Source organism: Silurus meridionalis, chromosome 24, assembly GCF_014805685.1.
Source record: "Silurus meridionalis isolate SWU-2019-XX chromosome 24, ASM1480568v1, whole genome shotgun sequence".
Classification (NCBI taxonomy): domain Eukaryota; kingdom Metazoa; phylum Chordata; class Actinopteri; order Siluriformes; family Siluridae; genus Silurus; species Silurus meridionalis.
The window spans coordinates 2137653-2154747 of NC_060907.1; the positions used below are offsets into that span (position 1 = coordinate 2137653).

The window sequence follows — 17095 nt, forward strand, 5'->3', positions numbered from 1 at the left end:
CATACACACCTACACTCTGATCTACTGTGTGGAAATATAATGTTATAATGAATCAGTGTTAAATATTATACAGTGTAATTCTGATTTATAGATTTATATCATCTCTCTTACTGGTTATAGTGATGGACACTGCAGCTGATCTCTCAGAGCCGAGTTTATTCTGAACCTCACAGTAGTACTGTTACGTCCCATTGGATGTTTGTGTGTGTGTGTGTGTGTGTGTGTGTGTGTGTGGGTGTTTGTCTCTGTCTATTGGTTTACCTTCCTGTCAATTTCTCAAGGTTCCGCCCCCTTTGGACTGCAATTGGCTGGGGAGATAATCAACGTGTGTGACCTGACTGCACCTGTGGCCAATCCAGTAAACTGTTGGGGTTTAAAAAGAGGACTGCAGGGACATTGGAGAGAGCACCATGAGCACCATTTGTTTTTGCTGTGTTGTGTTTGGAGCAGTGCTTGCTTATTGTTTGTATCACATTCGTTGAATGTTATCTTGTTTGTTTTGAGTAGTTTTATTCTAACAACAACCCTTGTGTTTTCCCCAGGAGTGTTGGGCAGGTAGTATGTCACGTGACTTACATCTTGCAACACGTAGGTGATACTATGTATAGAGACACTAGCTAGGAGTGTGCTACTTCTGTATTTTGTTAGTTTAGAGTAGGTAAGCTAGGGCGTATAGAGGCGCGGAAGAATTCTGTTTAGTGTTAGGTTAGTGGTTTATTACTGAGGTAGTTGGTTTTGTTGTGTTCTTTTCTTTAGCGCCACTCTCCGCCTCTCTCTCCTGTGGGATTATTTATTATGCCTTGTGTAACACCCCTTTAAGTTAGTCGGCACCTCGTGAATTATTTAAATGCCCAGGTGAATTAGACAGAGGGTAACATGGACCAGTATTCTAGATTCGGAGGGAGCAGCAGTGAGAGATTAAATAAACAGACAGACAACAATAATGTGGTTGAATTATAATGAAGAGATTATATTGTAGCGAAGAGAAAATGAATGAAAAGTAACCAATTAACTGTTTCCCTTTTAGCAGAAAACACAAAATTCTATAAACCCAGATAATTTATTCTTTAATGAATGCAAATTGAATTAACCAAATTAGTTTCTATCTGTCTTTCTTTTCTTTAATATATATATTTATATTAGGATTTATTCTCATTTTAATCTAAGTCAATCTAATTTCACTTTGAACCTATTTAATCTCAACTGTTTTACCTTGAACTTAATTTAGAATTTGAGAAATTCCCCCTAGTTTAAACCACCTCTTTTATAATCACAATACCTCTTAACTTGGATAGAACATTTAAAATGGGCAGAAAAACAAACAAAAAAAACAATTCTTGTAACCAGCAAAGTATAGGACTCAATTTAACAATGTATGGCAAAGAAATGAAGAACCATGAGAAAAAAACACAATGACCCTTAACCTTAAACTCTAATGAGCAATCGAGTGGAATGAACAATAATGCCACAAAATTCAACAGTCAATAAAATAAACAATGGTGATGCATAAAATCGATTATCTTTTTTTTTTTTTTTTTTTTTTAAAGCAAACAGTTCGTCCTTACCAAGTGATGTTAGAGGAACAGTTCAGGCCTACCGTTATGCTGACCAAAAAAAATAGTCCACAAACGATTGAGGAAAACAACCAAAGAGTTCGATGTCAAGTCAATCTGTCGCCCTGTGCAATTCTTCCTCTTTCCTTTTTTATTTATTTATTTATTTTATTTATTTCAGGAAAACAAAGTAGTAAATCCACTGAAGTCCTCAGATATCCTCGTTTCACTCAAGGTCTGTTGGGTGGCTCGCCATCTTGTTCAGCGTGGTAGCAACTTAGTTCGTGTTGTTGCCAAATCCAAAATTCAACCAATTCAACAAAAAATCAGTTCAAACTAAACTAATACTTTACTAGAATCTCCTTCTAGTTTTTTTTTTTTTTTGTTTGTCTTTAATTCCCAAACGTGTTATTTTTTTTTTCTCTCTTTCTCAAATCTCCAACAATCCTTAGTATTCCTCTCTCTCTTTTTTTTTCCGTGCTGTCCCTCAGTCATTTCCCGGCAATGAGTCCTCTCACTTCATTGGTCAATATCTCACACTCTCTTAAAGGAGACAACGTTCAGTAACGACCAATTACATTTTCACATTCAGAAAATGAAATAAAACACATATTTATTCAAATATAAATGTTATATTATTATTTTTTTTCTGAATTCAATCAATAATTTTCTCCTTCCTGTTTATTCAGTATCCCTTACTGATTTACTATTTATTTATTTATAATCACTCTGGGTTACACTCTCCCCCGTTTACTCTAGGCACGTCCTCGTGCATGCTAGTAGTAGGTTGTGTATCTATAAGTGAGTTGGCAAAATTGCTGTCTATAATAGACTTAGTGATAAAAGCACTGAGACTCTGGACGAAAGACTGCACTATCGAAATCAAAGGATTACCCAATTCAGGGTAGGTAAGTATTCGTGGTTTCTGTCTAACTCTATCAGACCTTCTGATAAAACTGCTATCACCCTCAGTTTGCTCCGCCTCTGTTTCACACTCACAGACTGTTTCTGGTCCCCCTATAGGTATATTCTGATCAGTCAACATGTCAGAAATACTCGCAGGTGTGCTTTTACTGGCCACAGACTCCACAACCTCTGGACCAACATCAGATGAGTATCTCAATGTAGATGTACCCTCAATTCTAGATTGCTCTGAAACAGGCAGACAACTGACAGGAGAATCTGCCAGGGCAGGCAAATCATCATCTTGAACATGATCAGAGTCCAGATCCACTAGGACTGAAGGAACACCATTCTGTGACCTCTGTCCAGGCTCATATACCTCAGTAAGTCTAGTAGTCGTCAAAAGTGGACGATCTTGATACGGCAACTCTAAGCAGCTATCATCATCAGCGTCTGTCTGATCTTGTACATCATTACTAGGATTTCTACGAGTTGGCGGACGTTTCCGAGTCTTGGTCAAATCTACTGCCTCTTCTGATAACTTCAACAGATTACAAGGCAGCAAGAGGTCTCTGTGAAGTGTCCTAAAAGGCCCTTCCTTAATTTCTGGCTTAACAGTGTACACAGGAAGATCCCCTGCTCTGCTCACGACAACATACAAGCGATTCCCACTTATCAGCTAGTTTCTGTTTACCTCTTAAGCGTACATTTCGAACTAAAACCCTATCGCCAATGTCTAGGGTGGAATCAAGAACATGCTTATCAAAGCGAGCTTTGTTCCTCTCTCCAATTTTAGCAACATTTTTCATTGCTAGATCATATGTTCCCTGCAACCTAGACTTCAAATCACGTACATACTGAGAGTGTGTATTATACTGTTCTTTGTTCCTAGGAATATTGAAAACCAAATCAATAGGCAATCGCGGCTGCCTTCCAAACATCAATTGCACGGGTAAACCCAGTCGAGTCATGCTTGGTGCAATTATATGCGTGTACAAGAGGTTTCACAAAGCTACTCCAGTGCACCTTATCAGACTCTTTCAATGTACCCAGCATGCACAAAAGAGTACGATTAAACCGTTCGACTGGATTTCCCTGGGGTGGTAAGGAGTTGTCCTGATCTTCTGAATCCCCATCAACGCAGCAAAGCTCTTTAATAGTCCTAGACTCAAAATCAGCCCCTTGATCACTATGCAATTTTTCAGGGATCCCATAATAGACTATGAAGTTCTCCCAAAGAGCCTTAGCTACAGTACATGACTTCTGGTTGAAGTTGGCATAGCAACTGCATACTTGGTAAAGAAATCTGTAATAACTAGCACATCCTTTGTATTTTTGGAATCTGGCTCAATCGACAAGAAGTCCATACACACCAACTCAAGAGGTCGAGTCACTTGGATATTGACTAAAGGAGCAGCTTTTTCAGGTAAGGATTTATGACACACATCTAGGGCATGTTTTGATCTTTTGCTCCACATCAACAGCCATTCTAGGCCAATAGAACCTTGATCTTACCAGATCAAGTGTGCGTTCTATACCTAAATGTCCCATTCCATCATGTAAATATGTGAGAACCACACTACGCAAAGATTCAGGAAGGACCAATTGGTATTGAGGTGCTCACCCTCTCGTCTTCTCCGATAGAGGATTCCGTTCTGCAACTCCAATTTTTCCAGCTCCCTTATCAGCAATGGAAGGATAGGAAGTTCTTTCCTCACAGAAGGAGAAATTGTCTCCCCAGTCTCTAATTGTTGAATAACCTCACGTATGACAGGGTCAGATCTTTGCTTTTCTTTCAGATCATCTTCTCCAACAGTTAGAATTTCAGAAAGACCATTACATATCTCATTCCTATCAAAGCTGCATGGTATTGCATCAACATGCATAGCGATTCAACCAAAGCAAAAGGAGGATCTGCACAAAGACCCGAGTTGTGATGGACCGAGTGTTTTTCGCATATGGCCTGTATAGCCTCAGTGGGAACGGTGTAACCATCATCAACCAGGTGATTTAAAGTGAATTGCCGAATTCGCTCTAGCTCCTTTTGAGACGCCACATCATTTCTCAACCCTCCCTGAGGACGTCTGGACAGACTGTCAGCATCCAGATTTAGTTTCCCAGCTCTAAACTGCAACTTGAAAGAAAAAGTCGAAAGAGCTGAGAGCCATCTGTAGCTTGTAGAATCTAACTTTGCTGATGTTAATATGTATGTCAAAGGATTGCTGTCGGTAACAACAGTGAATTGGTTACCGTACAGATAGTCATAGAACTTCTCAGTGACAGCCCATTTAAGGGCCAAGAATTCTAGCTTATGAGCTGGATAATGGGCTTCACTCCGGGAAAGACCTCGACTGGCAAAAGCAATAACCTTCATTTGCCCATCTTGCTCTTGATATAGAGCTGCTCCCAGCCCTACAGTGCTTGCGTCTGTGTGAAGGACGTACGGAAGTTTTGGATTCGCAAAACCAAGCACTGGGGCGGTAGTAAGTGCCTCAATGATTGCTTCAAATGCATGCTGACAACTTTCAGACCAACGTTTCCCAAAAGTCTCCTTGGGATCATAATAATCTCTTCTCCTTAGACTTGCAGCCTTTACGGAGTGGCGGGTATCCCGATGTCAATCCGTTTAAAGGCTTCACAATCTTGGCAAAATCTCTGATAAACCTTCGATAGTACCCTACGAAACCTAAGAAAGAACGCAGTTCCTTCAGGTTCTTTGGGACTGGCCAAGATTTTAACACCTCCACTTTGTCAGGGTCTGTTTCTACACCACTGCTAGACACAATATGTCCAAGATACTTCACAGATGTCTGAAAAAATTTACATTTTTCTGGAGAGAGTTTTAAACCATACTCTTTCAATCGTTGCAGCACTCTCAACAACCTGCTCTCGTGTTCCTCCAACGTGTCCGAATATACAATTAAATCATCCAAGAAAACCACAACCTCCTTCAGATGGATGTCACTCATGCATCTCTCCATGAGCCTTTGAAAAGTACTGGGAGCATTAGTGACTCCTTGTGGCATCCTATTAAACTCCCAGAACCCCAATGGACAGACAAAAGCAGTTTTATGTTTATCGGACTCTTCCACCTCAATCTGATAGTAACCAGATTTGAGGTCAAGAACAGAAAACCAACGAGAACCAGTAAGAGCAGAAAAAGTCTCTTCCAAGTTGGGGAGGGCATATGCATCTTTGATCGTTTGTAAATTAAGTTTGCGGTAATCGATGCAGAGTCGAACATCCCCATTTTTCTTTCGTACAACTACGATAGGTGAGGAAAAAGATGACTCCGACTCCCGGATGACACCAGCATCCAGTAACTCTTGCAGATGCTTACGGACTGCATCATAATCCTGAGGGTGTATTGGCCGAGCCCTCTGTTTGAATGGAGTTTCATCATGTAACCTTATATGATGCTTCACCTTATCCGTTCTACCAAAGTCAAGATCATCAAGGGCAAAGATCTCTGCCATTGACCACAGCTTTTGTGAAATTCTGTCCTTCCATTCAGCAGGAACAGGTGAGTCACCAAAATCTACAGAGAAAGGCTGAGCAGCTTCCATCACTTCATTTTTTTTCACCGCAGCTTCGCTAGTGATCACGCTTTGCAGTGAGTGTAATTCTGCAATTACACACTTTGCAGGGATTGAAATATCATGCTCAGTTTCATTTTTCAGAATCACTGGTATTTTCTGTGATGTCCTATAAGGGAGTGAGACAAGACAGGAGGTGCACAAAAGACCTCCTGGCCAAGAAGACTCAGAAGGGGCTCCATGAGGACCCATTTATCAAACATGGCTCTCGTGTGGTCACTGATCCTTCAAAAACGAAAGTTTGCCCAGCAGGAACAATCCCAGGCTTTGTACCTGGAATTCGCACAGATCCAATGACGCTATTAGATTTTTGTTTAAATCTATATTCAAGAACATTCAGAATAGCTTTGAACCCATAAGGTAAAATCTGATGTGATTCAGTAAGCCCTGAATCAGAGTGGCTCTTGTAGGCTAAATCAAGACTGTTTGTGCCTATAAGTACAGTAGATTGAACACTACTAGTGGTATCTGCAGTGACTAAAGCAAGAGTGGAAAGTTTTGTCTCAGCTCCAAGGAATTCTTTGGGGAACACTACATCTACTTCAATATACCCAAGATAAGGAACAAGCTGACCATTCGCTGCTTCCACCTCAAGAAGTTGCTCAAGAGGCTTAATTTCCAAATGAGACAAATTTTGCTCGTAGTACATCTGAGGAACTGTAGTCACCTGTGAGCCTGTATCGAGAAGACAATTACATTTCTGCCCCAATTAAGATATCGGCAGTGCATTTTGCCCCAACCAAACCCTTAGGCAGAACAAAAGCCTTGTTCCTAGTGCGAGTATGCCAGGTGTGATTTCTATTTTTACACCTGTTGGGACCTCTAGTATACCCCTCAGCCCCTGTTTGTCCCACAACTGGGGCTGATTCTAGTTTAACGGGACAGGATTTGATGACCCTCCTCTGGTCTCCCAAGCAACCTGCCTCTCTCTCAGAAGCTTCCTTTTGGATGCTACCAAAGTAGGATTTGGGGCATTCTCACAAGTAGCGACAATGTGACCATCTTCGCCACAATGGAAACAGTACCAGGGTTTGGGTTTACTCAGTTGCTTAGAAGAAAAACTATAGGATGCGTCAATCGGGTCTGTGCACACAGACTGCGATTTAGTGGTCTTTGCAGCGAATTTGACATTCGCAGACCTGGTGGGCTTACCAGCAGCAAATTGGCTCTGCAACTCGACTACTTGTTTCTGCAAATCATGAACCCTACTTTCATGAGTGTCTTTATTTTTATCTTTAGTTTTCTTCAAGCTCTCAACCTGTCCTTGAAGCGCTGAAATCTGCTTCTCCAAGTCAGCAACAGAAATTTGTTTAGACACTACCTCATCAGAGGAAAGGTACAAAGAATGAGAAAGAGCACGCTTAGACATACCAAAATGCTTCCTCATACGAGACTCTTTAGCACTTTGTTTGTCTTCTGCTGTGCGCAACAGCAGCAAAACTTCTGAGAAAGAAGGGGGGTCATTTTTCTTTTGTTCAAGCTGAAATTCTGAGATGAGGGCATCATCCCAACAGCCCCTACAGAACTGTCTAAGCAAATGTCGATCAGATTCACTAGCGGACACACCACCGCGTCGCACAACACGTGTCAACGCTACTTGTAGACGCTGCAAGAACAGTGATGGCTTCTCTCCCGCATCCTGCAAAGTATTCAAGAATTTAGCAAAAAGCTCGTCACCATCTTCGACTGTTCCAAAAGCTGAATCCAAAAGATCAAGATAAGCTCTGGGTGAGGCATGGGAACCCAGTGTTCTCACAATGTCTGCTGCCGGAGGCAAAAGGCTGTCAAGAATCTTTCGGGATCTGACTAGGTCAGAAACAGCAGGATCTTGCAGCATAAGTTCAATACTATTGTGCCATGTTTCATAGTCCACCTCGTTCCCTGGTCGAGGGGACCTCCCAGAGAAGAACCTTAGCTTAAAAGGAGCGTGCATGCGAGAAACAGCTTCCTCGCTCTTCACAATATGCTCAACTACAACGCTGCACTTCTAGGGATTTACATTAGTAACAGGCGTTCCGGCTAATGGAACAAACAAAGCATCATTTAACGTTCTTTGGTTCTCATGGGCTAGACTAACATTTGGAAAAGCAGGTGGATGAGGAGTTCTCACAAGGACATCTTTGTCCTGAGGCACAGGTTTTTTACATCTTGCAAACTGTTCATTTAAGAGCTCCTCGAAAGGCTTACCACTGAGCTTTGCAATGCGTTCCAGCTCCTCCATGTAACCCCTGGTTGCGCTACTAGTTACTAACTGAACATACGTACTAGCCAAAGCTTTAATCTCATACCTGATTCTGGGCTCATGTGGGCTTTCAAAATGAATGGCAGCTGGGGCCCCAAGGTCTCAGTGCCCTTCCACTCTCATATTCAATTATCACATGCTTATGATAAGGGGAATCAGGACTGTCAATGCGAACAATTCTGCCGATGTGGCCATATCTGCTGAGATGATCAGTCAGATCATCATCTCTCTCTGTGTTTGTAACTCCACTCACAATAAGTGAGTTCGGAACCTTAACATTTTCTTCCTCAATAATTTCCATTCTCAAACACAATGTCTCGCTATATCTGTCTGTTATGTTACAAAGTTATCTCTCTACTCACTACTCCTGGCTGGCTCGCCAATAATGTAACACCCCTTTAAGTTAGTCGGCACCTCGTGAATTATTTAAATGCCCAGGTGAATTAGACAGAGGGTAACATGGACCAGTATTCTAGATTCGGAGGGAGCAGCAGTGAGAGATTAAATAAACAGACAGACAACAATAATGTGGTTGAATTATAATGAAGAGATTATATTGTAGCGAAGAGAAAATGAATGAAAAGTAACCAATTAACTGCTTCCCTTTTAGCAGAAAACACAAAATTCTATAAACCCAGATAATTTATTCTTTAATGAATGCAAATTGAATTAACCAAATTAGTTTCTATCTGTCTTTCTTTTCTTTAATATATATATTTATATTAGGATTTATTCTCATTTTAATCTAAGTCAATCTAATTTCACTTTGAACCTATTTAATCTCAACTGTTTTACCTTGAACTTAATTTAGAATTTGAGAAATTCCCCCTAGTTTAAACCACCTCTTTTATAATCACAATACCTCTTAACTTGGATAGAACATTTAAAATGGGCAGAAAAACAAACAAAAAAACAATTCTTGTAACCAGCAAAGTATAGGACTCAATTTAACAATGTATGGCAAAGAAATGAAGAACCATGAGAAAAAAAACACAATGACCCTTAACCTTAAACTCTAATGAGCAATCGAGTGGAATGAACAATAATGCCACAAAATTCAACAGTCAATAAAATAAACAATGGTGATGCATAAAATCGATTATCTTTTTTTTTTTTTTTTTTTTTTAAAGCAAACAGTTCGTCTCATCAAGTGATGTTAGAGGAACAGTTCAGGCCTACCGTTATGCTGACCAAAAAAAATAGTCCACAAACGATTGAGGAAAACAACCAAAGAGTTCGATGTCAAGTCAATCTGTCGCCCTGTGCAATTCTTCCTCTTTCCTTTTTTTTATTTATTTATTTATTTATTTATTTCAGGAAAACAAAGTAGTAAATCCACTGAAGTCCTCAGATATCCTCGTTTCACTCAAGGTCTGTTGGGTGGCTCGCCATCTTGTTCGCGTGGTAGCAACTTAGTTCGTGTTGTTGCCAAATCCAAAATTCAACCAATTCAACAAAAAATCAGTTCAAACTAAACTAATACTTTACTAGAATCTCCTTCTAGTTTTTTTTTTTTTGTTTGTCTTTAATTCCCAAACGTGTTATTTTTTTTTTCTCTCTTTCTCAAATCTCCAACAATCCTTAGTATTCCTCTCTCTCTTCTTTTTTTTTCCGTGCTGTCCCTCAGTCATTTTCCGGCAATGAGTCCTCTCACTTCATTGGTCAATATCTCACACTCTCTTAAAGGAGACAACGTTCAGTAACGACCAATTACATTTTTCACATTCAGAAAATGAAATAAAACACATATTTATTCAAATATAAATGTTATATTATTTTTTTTCTGAATTCAATCAATAATTTTCTCCTTCCTGTTTATTCAGTATCCCTTACTGATTTACTATTTATTTATTTATAATCACTCTGGGTTACACTTGGTTTTTCTGATTAGTGTAAATATTGTGTATATACTCCATTCCCTCCTGTTCCTCCTTGTGTGAATAAATCCTTTTATATTATACTCGGTTTACGTGTCCTTTTCCCTGGCCTATTCACAGAATGGATCACAGTATGAATGTTACAGCTTCACCCTAGACATATAAAAAGAAGACGTAACATTTAATGGGGGCTCGTCCGGGATCATCTTCCCAAATAGTTCAAAATACTGTGGCCATTTTGTGAATGCTGGTGGAATATGACCGTGTTTGAGTTGGTATAACGAGGTGACTTGCATGGAATTACGAAGTAGTGTCTGTCTGCTGGCTGTGCATCGTGACCATGTTTAGCTTGTCGAATTTCATTGTTTCTCCTTCATTAGAGCAGATTGATCTTTGTCGGAAGCCAGATTTATTCCTGATAGCTGACCACTACCAGATCGTTGTTAATAGACAAGGTCTTAAAAGAGACATAAAGAGTGAAATACTAGAGCTTGGTAGAGTTAAGAATACTCCCCATGTCAGACACGGCTGAAGGCGTGGATACCGGTCAGGTTGGAAGCCGTAGTGACGTTGTTGTTGGGCCTCTCACTGTTGGAGATGAGGATCCACAGAGTGGCATAGCTGATGCTGCAGTGGAGGGGCAGCCCGAAGCTAAGGCCGGCTTGCCGCCCTTTGATCCATTCTCTCCCAGCTCTGTTGACTCTAGAGGGGATGCGCGACTGAAAGTCCGCCTGGCTCGGTTACAATCCGATGCCCAAGAGAGAGCTCAAACACGTCAGGCTGAGATAGCCATGCGTCTGGAGGTGCGCAGGCTTGAAATAGAGGCTGACACGCAGGTAAGGCTGCGACAGCTGGATCTGGAGGCGATGAAAGGGGCTGCTGCTGGGTCCGCTGCGCAGCCGACCCCGCAAGAGTCTAATTCTTCTCCTCCGGTTGATTCATCCTCGCCTCGTTTGACGTCAGTAAGCATATTGCATTAGTACCCCAATTTAGAGAATCTGAAGTAGATTCTTATTTCAATGCTTTCGAGCGAATTGCTACTTCCCTTCGCTGGCCTAAAGATGTTTGGTCGCTTCTGTTACAATGTAAATTGTTTGGTAAAGCTCTGGAAGTTTGCTCTAGCTTATCGCTAGAGGAGAGTTTAAACTATGAGACCGTAAAATCTGCTATCCTTCGTGCATATGAGCTAGTTCCAGAAGCATATAGGCAGAAATTTAGGGGCCATAAGAAGTATTCTACACAAACCTTTGTAGAGTTTGCTCGAGAAAAAGGAATACTGTTCGATAAGTGGTGCACTGCTAGCAAAGTGAAAGATTTTGATTCGATGCGAGAACTTGTCTTATTAGAAGAGTTTAAAAGTTGTCTGCCGAACGTGTTGTAGTTTACCTGAACGAACAGAAAGTAACTTCTTTGTCACATGCAGCTGTGTTAGCGGATGAGTTCGTTTTAACGCATAAGACTGTTTTCACTTCTGTACACGCTGAGAAAACTCAGAAGCTCTCTGTTTCTCTCCAATCACCACGTTTTCATTCTAGATCCAGTCCACGCGATCTCGGGAAAATCGTGAGTGTTTCTATTGCCATAAATCTGGTCACGTAATAGCTGATTGTTTGGCGTTAAACGTAAAACGCAATCCCAACCTAAAAGTGTTGGATTTGTAAAGACTCTTAACTCAGCTGTTGCTTTGCCTTGTGAAGAAAGGATTGATGACAGTTACACTCCTTTTATTTTTAAAGGGCTCATTTCTTTGACGGGTAATAGTGAGGATCAGAAAGAAATTAAAATGCTTAGAGACACGGGTGCGATGCAGTCATTTATTGTGGCAGAGAAATTACATTTTTCTGAGGATACCTCCTGTGGTTCGAGTGTCATCGTAAAGGGTATTGAGATGGGTTGCGTAAAAGTGCCGTTGCACCGAGTACATCTGCAGTGCGAATTATGTACCGGGTTTGTACGTGTTGCTGTTCGTCCTTCTCTTCCAGTAACCGGTGTTGACTTTATCCTTGGGAATGATTTGGCGGGTGGTAAAGTAATGCCTGTTTTAGAGGTTGTTGATAAACCTGATATTTTCTGTCAGTCAGAGGATGTGACTAACTCTGATGTTTTTCCTGCATGCGGTTACTCGCTCAGTCTCGAAAGATGGGTGATGTAGTTGATTTGTCTGATTCGTTTATTCTTCCACTTTTCTCTGATGGGAAACCTGAAAATTGTGATGTATTTGAAGAACACAAGGATAATTTGAAGAGTTCTAAAGTAGCTGTGAGTGATGTAGGATTGTCAAAGCTGTCTATATCTCGAGAGGAAATTATTGCTGCGCAGAAAAAGGACAAATCTCTAGTTCTTAATTTTAATTCCGTTGTTTCTTCTGATGTGATTAAAGACCAGAAAGTTGCCTATGTTATTGACAATGGCATGTTGATGAGAAAATGGTCCTCCAAAACAGAAATGGATTTAGATTGGAATACAGTGTATCAAATAGTTGTTCCTCTCCTTATCGCCAGCATGTTTTATTTCTAGCGCATGATCATCCACTTGCGGGACATCTTGGAGTTACAAAGACTTACAATCGTGTTCTAAGACACTTCTTTTGGCGAGGTTTAAAAAAGGATGTGGCAAGTTATTGCCGTGCTTGTCATGATTGTCAATTGGCTGGAAAGCGAATCAAGTCATTCCATCTGCTCCACTGGTCCCCATACCAGCCATTGGTGAGCCGTTCGAACATGTGGTTGTAGACTGTGTTGGGCCGTTGCCAAAAACAAAATCGGGTAACCAGTATTTGTTAACTATCATGTGTATAGCTACTAGATTCGCGGAGGCGATACCATTAAGAAAAATCACTGCTCCTGTTGTTATTAAGGCCTTAGTGAAGTTCTTTACTACGTTCGGGTTACCAAAAATTGTACAGAGTGATCAAGGTATGAATTTTCTATCTAAGCTCTTTAGACAAGTATTGCAATCTTTGGGGATTACTCATCGTGTTTCAAGTTCGTACCATCCCGAATCCCAAGGTTGTTTAGAACGTTTTCATCAGACACTAAAATCAATGCTTCGAAAATATTGTTTGCAGACAGCTAGAGACTGGGATGAGGGAGTTCCTCTGGTTTTGTTTGCTGTAAGAGAAACTGTACAAGAATCTCTTGGGTTTAGCCCAGCCGAGCTAGTTTTTGGTCACCAGGTAAGAGGGCCCTCAAAGTTCTTAAAGAACAGATGTTGTCAGTTGATTCCAGTCCGAAAGCAAATGTTCTGGATTATGTGAGTAATTTTCGTGATCGTTTGCATGCTGCTTGCTCGCTTGCTAAGGAGTCTCTACTCACTGCGCAGAAGGGCATGAAGCTCAGGTATGACCGTAAAGCAGTTGCGCGTTCTTTTACGCCAGGGGATCAGGTACTAGTATTTTTACCAGTTCCCGGATCTTCTTTGTCTGCTCGTTTTTATGGTCCTTACGTAGTGAAAAGAAAATAAGCGAAACCGACTACATGATCAATACACCTGATAGAAAACGCCAAACTCGTGTTTGCCACATAAACATGTTAAAGGCTTACTATGCTAGGGAGAACGCAGGAGAAAAAGCTTCGGAAAAGACTGAAGAACCAGCCGTCTCTTCTGTTGTTGTAACGGTGGAGCAGATTTCATCTCCCGATGTGTCTGCTGCTAACGAAGATGCCGTAGGACTGCGTAATGCTGCTCAGCAATGCGCAAGGTTGACAAATTCTGAGATGTTAAGGAATTTAGATTCTTTTCTTCAGCACATGTCTATTGACCAGAAAGCGGACATTGTTAAATTAATCTCTGACTTTAACTGTTTGTTTAGTGATGTTCCTAAACTTACGAATGTTTTGCAGCATGACATTAAGGTAAACGATGCTCGCCCGATTAAACAGCAGCGTGCAGCGTTAATTCAGTAAAGAGATCCATAATGCGTCAGGAGGTGAATTATTTACTAGAGACTGGTCTAGCCAAGCACAGTTATAGTCCATGGAGTTCGCCTTGTTTACTCGTTCCTAAGCCAGATGGTACGTTTAGGTTTTGTACAGATTTCCGTAAAGTAAATGCAGTAACGGTGCCAGACAGTTATCCATTACCCCGTATGGAGGACTGTGTCGATAATATAGGATCTGCCTGTTTTGTGAGTAAGCTTGATATGTTAAAGGGCTACTGGCAGGTTCCTTTGACTCCCCGAGCATCGGAAGTTTCTGCATTTGTAACCCCTGACAATTTTCTTCAGTATACTGCCATGGCTTTCGGTCTCCGAAATGCGCCTGCGACTTTTCAACGTCTCGTGAACATAGTATTAGCAGGTGTACCAAATTGTAATGCATACCTTGATGATCTTGTTATTTACTCTGCAGATTGGACATCACACATGAGTTCATTGAGAACAGTGTTCGAGCGTCTTGCAAACGCTAATTTAACGCTTAACTTGGCTAAGTGTGAATTCGGCCAAGCTACGGTTACTTATCTTGGAAAAGAGGTGGGTCAGGGACAGGTGCGACCTGTAGAAGCCAAGGTCACGGCTATTTCGGAATTCCCTGTGCCTACAACTCGTAGGGAGTTGAGACGATTTCTGGGGATGGCTGGCTATTATAGAAATTTCTGTAAAAACTTCTCGGTTATTGTCAGCCCTCTTACTGCGTTGCTTAGTCCATCTAAATCTTTTGATTGGTCCGTTAAGTGTCAGTATGCGATGGATTGTGTAAAGACTCTTTTATGTAATACCCCTGTTCTTCTGGCTCCAGATTTCTCTCAAGGTTTTAAACTAGAAATTGATGCAAGCGCTGCTGGAGCTGGCGCTGTTCTACTGCAAGAGGATGTACATGGTATAGATCACCCTGTTAGCTACTTTTCACGAAAGTTTAATAAACACCAGTTAAATTATTCCACCATTGAAAAGGAAACTCTTGCATTGTTGCTTTCTATACAACATTTCGAGGTATATATCGGATCCAGTAGTTTACCAATCGTTGTGTTTACTGACCATAACCCACTTGTGTTTCTATCCCGTATGTACAACCAGAATCAGCGTTTGATGCGGTGGTCTCTAATAGTCCAGAATTATAATCTGGAAATTAGACATAAAAAGGGATCTGAGAACGTTTTTGCAGATGCTCTTTCGAGAGTTTAGAGATGTCACCAAGCTGGTTGGTTCTTAAAGGGTGGGAGTGTTACGTCCCATTGGATGTTTGTGTGTGTGTGGGTGTTTGTCTCTCTCTATTGGTTTACCTTCCTGTCAATTTCTCAAGGTTCCGCCCCCTTTGGACTGCAATTGGCTGGAGAGATAATCAACGTGTGTGACCTGACTGCACCTGTGGCCAATCCAGTAAACTGTTGGGGTTTAAAAGAGGACTGCAGGGACATTGGAGAGCACCATGAGCACCATTTGTTTTGCTGTGTTGTGTTTGGAGCATTGCTTGCTTATTGTTTGTATCACATTCGTTGAATGTTATCTTGTTTGTTTTGAGTAGTTTTATTCTAACAACCCTTGTGTTTTCCCCAGGAGTGTTGGGCAGGTAGTATGTCACGTGACTTACATCTTGCAACACGTAGGTGATACTATGTATAGAGACACTAGCTAGGAGTGTGTGCTACTTCTGTATTTTTGTTAGTTTAGAGTAGGTAAGCTAGGGCGTATAGAGGCGCCGGAAGAATTCTGTTTAGTGTTAGGTTAGTGGTTTATTACTGAGGTAGTTGGTTTTGTTGTGTTCTTTTCTTTAGCGCCACTCTCCGCCTCTCTCTCCTGTGGGATTATTTATTATGCCTTGGTTTTTCTGATTAGTGTAAATATTGTGTATATACTCCATTCCCTCCTGTTCCTCCTTGTGTGAATAAATCCTTTTATATTATACTCGGTTTATGTGTCCTTTTCCCTGGCCTATTCACAGAATGGATCACAGTATGAATGTTACAGCTTCACCCTAGACATATAAAAAGAAGACGTAACAGTACAGTCCACTCTGTAGAGCTCTGTAACTCTGTCCTGATCCTACAGATGTGTTTCATTCTCCTTAAACCAGGTGTAGGTCTCCACAGGTGGGTTACTGTCACTGCTGCAGGTCAGAGTCACTGAACTTCTCTCCACTTTCTCACCAGAGGAACTGATGGACACTGAGATGTTCTTTGGAGGATCTAAAATGGTTTCGTAAATAAGTAGTAAATCTATAATAGTTTAATTTGTATTGGATGTAAAAAGATCTTCAGCTTTAACTTACACAGAACATTCAGAGTTACACTGGTGGAGTTCTGATGCCCGACTTTATTATTGCACATGCACTTGTACTCTCCACTGTCTTCAGATCTGACTTTAGAGATAGTGATGGTCTTTCCTTTCCTCACTGATGTTGTTCTATTAAACCAGGTGTAGGTCTCCACAGGTGGGTTTGCATCACTGCTGCAGGTCAGAGTCACTGAACTGCCCTCCACAATCTCACCAGAGAGACTGATAGAGATTCTTTGGAGAATCTAAAGAGTTCCATGATGAGAGTGAAGAAAGCAGTTCAGTGTCATAATTAATGGTTTTGTTATCTTTCATCAAGGCATTTAACCATTTTAGCACAAACCACTCATCAACTTCAAAATTATTTTGATGATCTTTTTTATTAGAATAAATAATTCACACCTTGTCTCTAAAAAATGTTTTTTTGTCTCTACCTTTTTATTAAACTGGTTAAAATGGGATTCAGTATAAAGTTTATCATATCAATCTTTCCTAAATGCATACAACAAAACTAAACATCCACAACTAACCCAAGAGAGAAAATCACACAGGTATAAAATTTCAATCCCATTATAATCTCATGTACATTTTTAGGCAAAGCGTAATACACTCAAAAAAATGAATTGTGCTGCATGTTTAATTTACTTAAATGTAACTGTCAGCCCGCTTGAGCACTTCAGGCATTACCGCCTCAATCACAGAGGAAACGCCCA

General features: G+C 40.8%; 1 long non-coding RNA gene across 1 annotated transcript; it reads left to right on the plus strand.

The window, feature by feature from the left end:
* The first annotated feature begins 114 nt into the window (after nt 1-114).
* Nucleotides 115-16160, plus strand: LOC124378473. Its single transcript, XR_006924232.1, has 3 exons — nt 115-175; nt 5974-5979; nt 16117-16160. It is a non-coding gene; the product is annotated as an uncharacterized LOC124378473 (long non-coding RNA).
* The last annotated feature ends 935 nt before the right edge of the window (nt 16161-17095 follow it).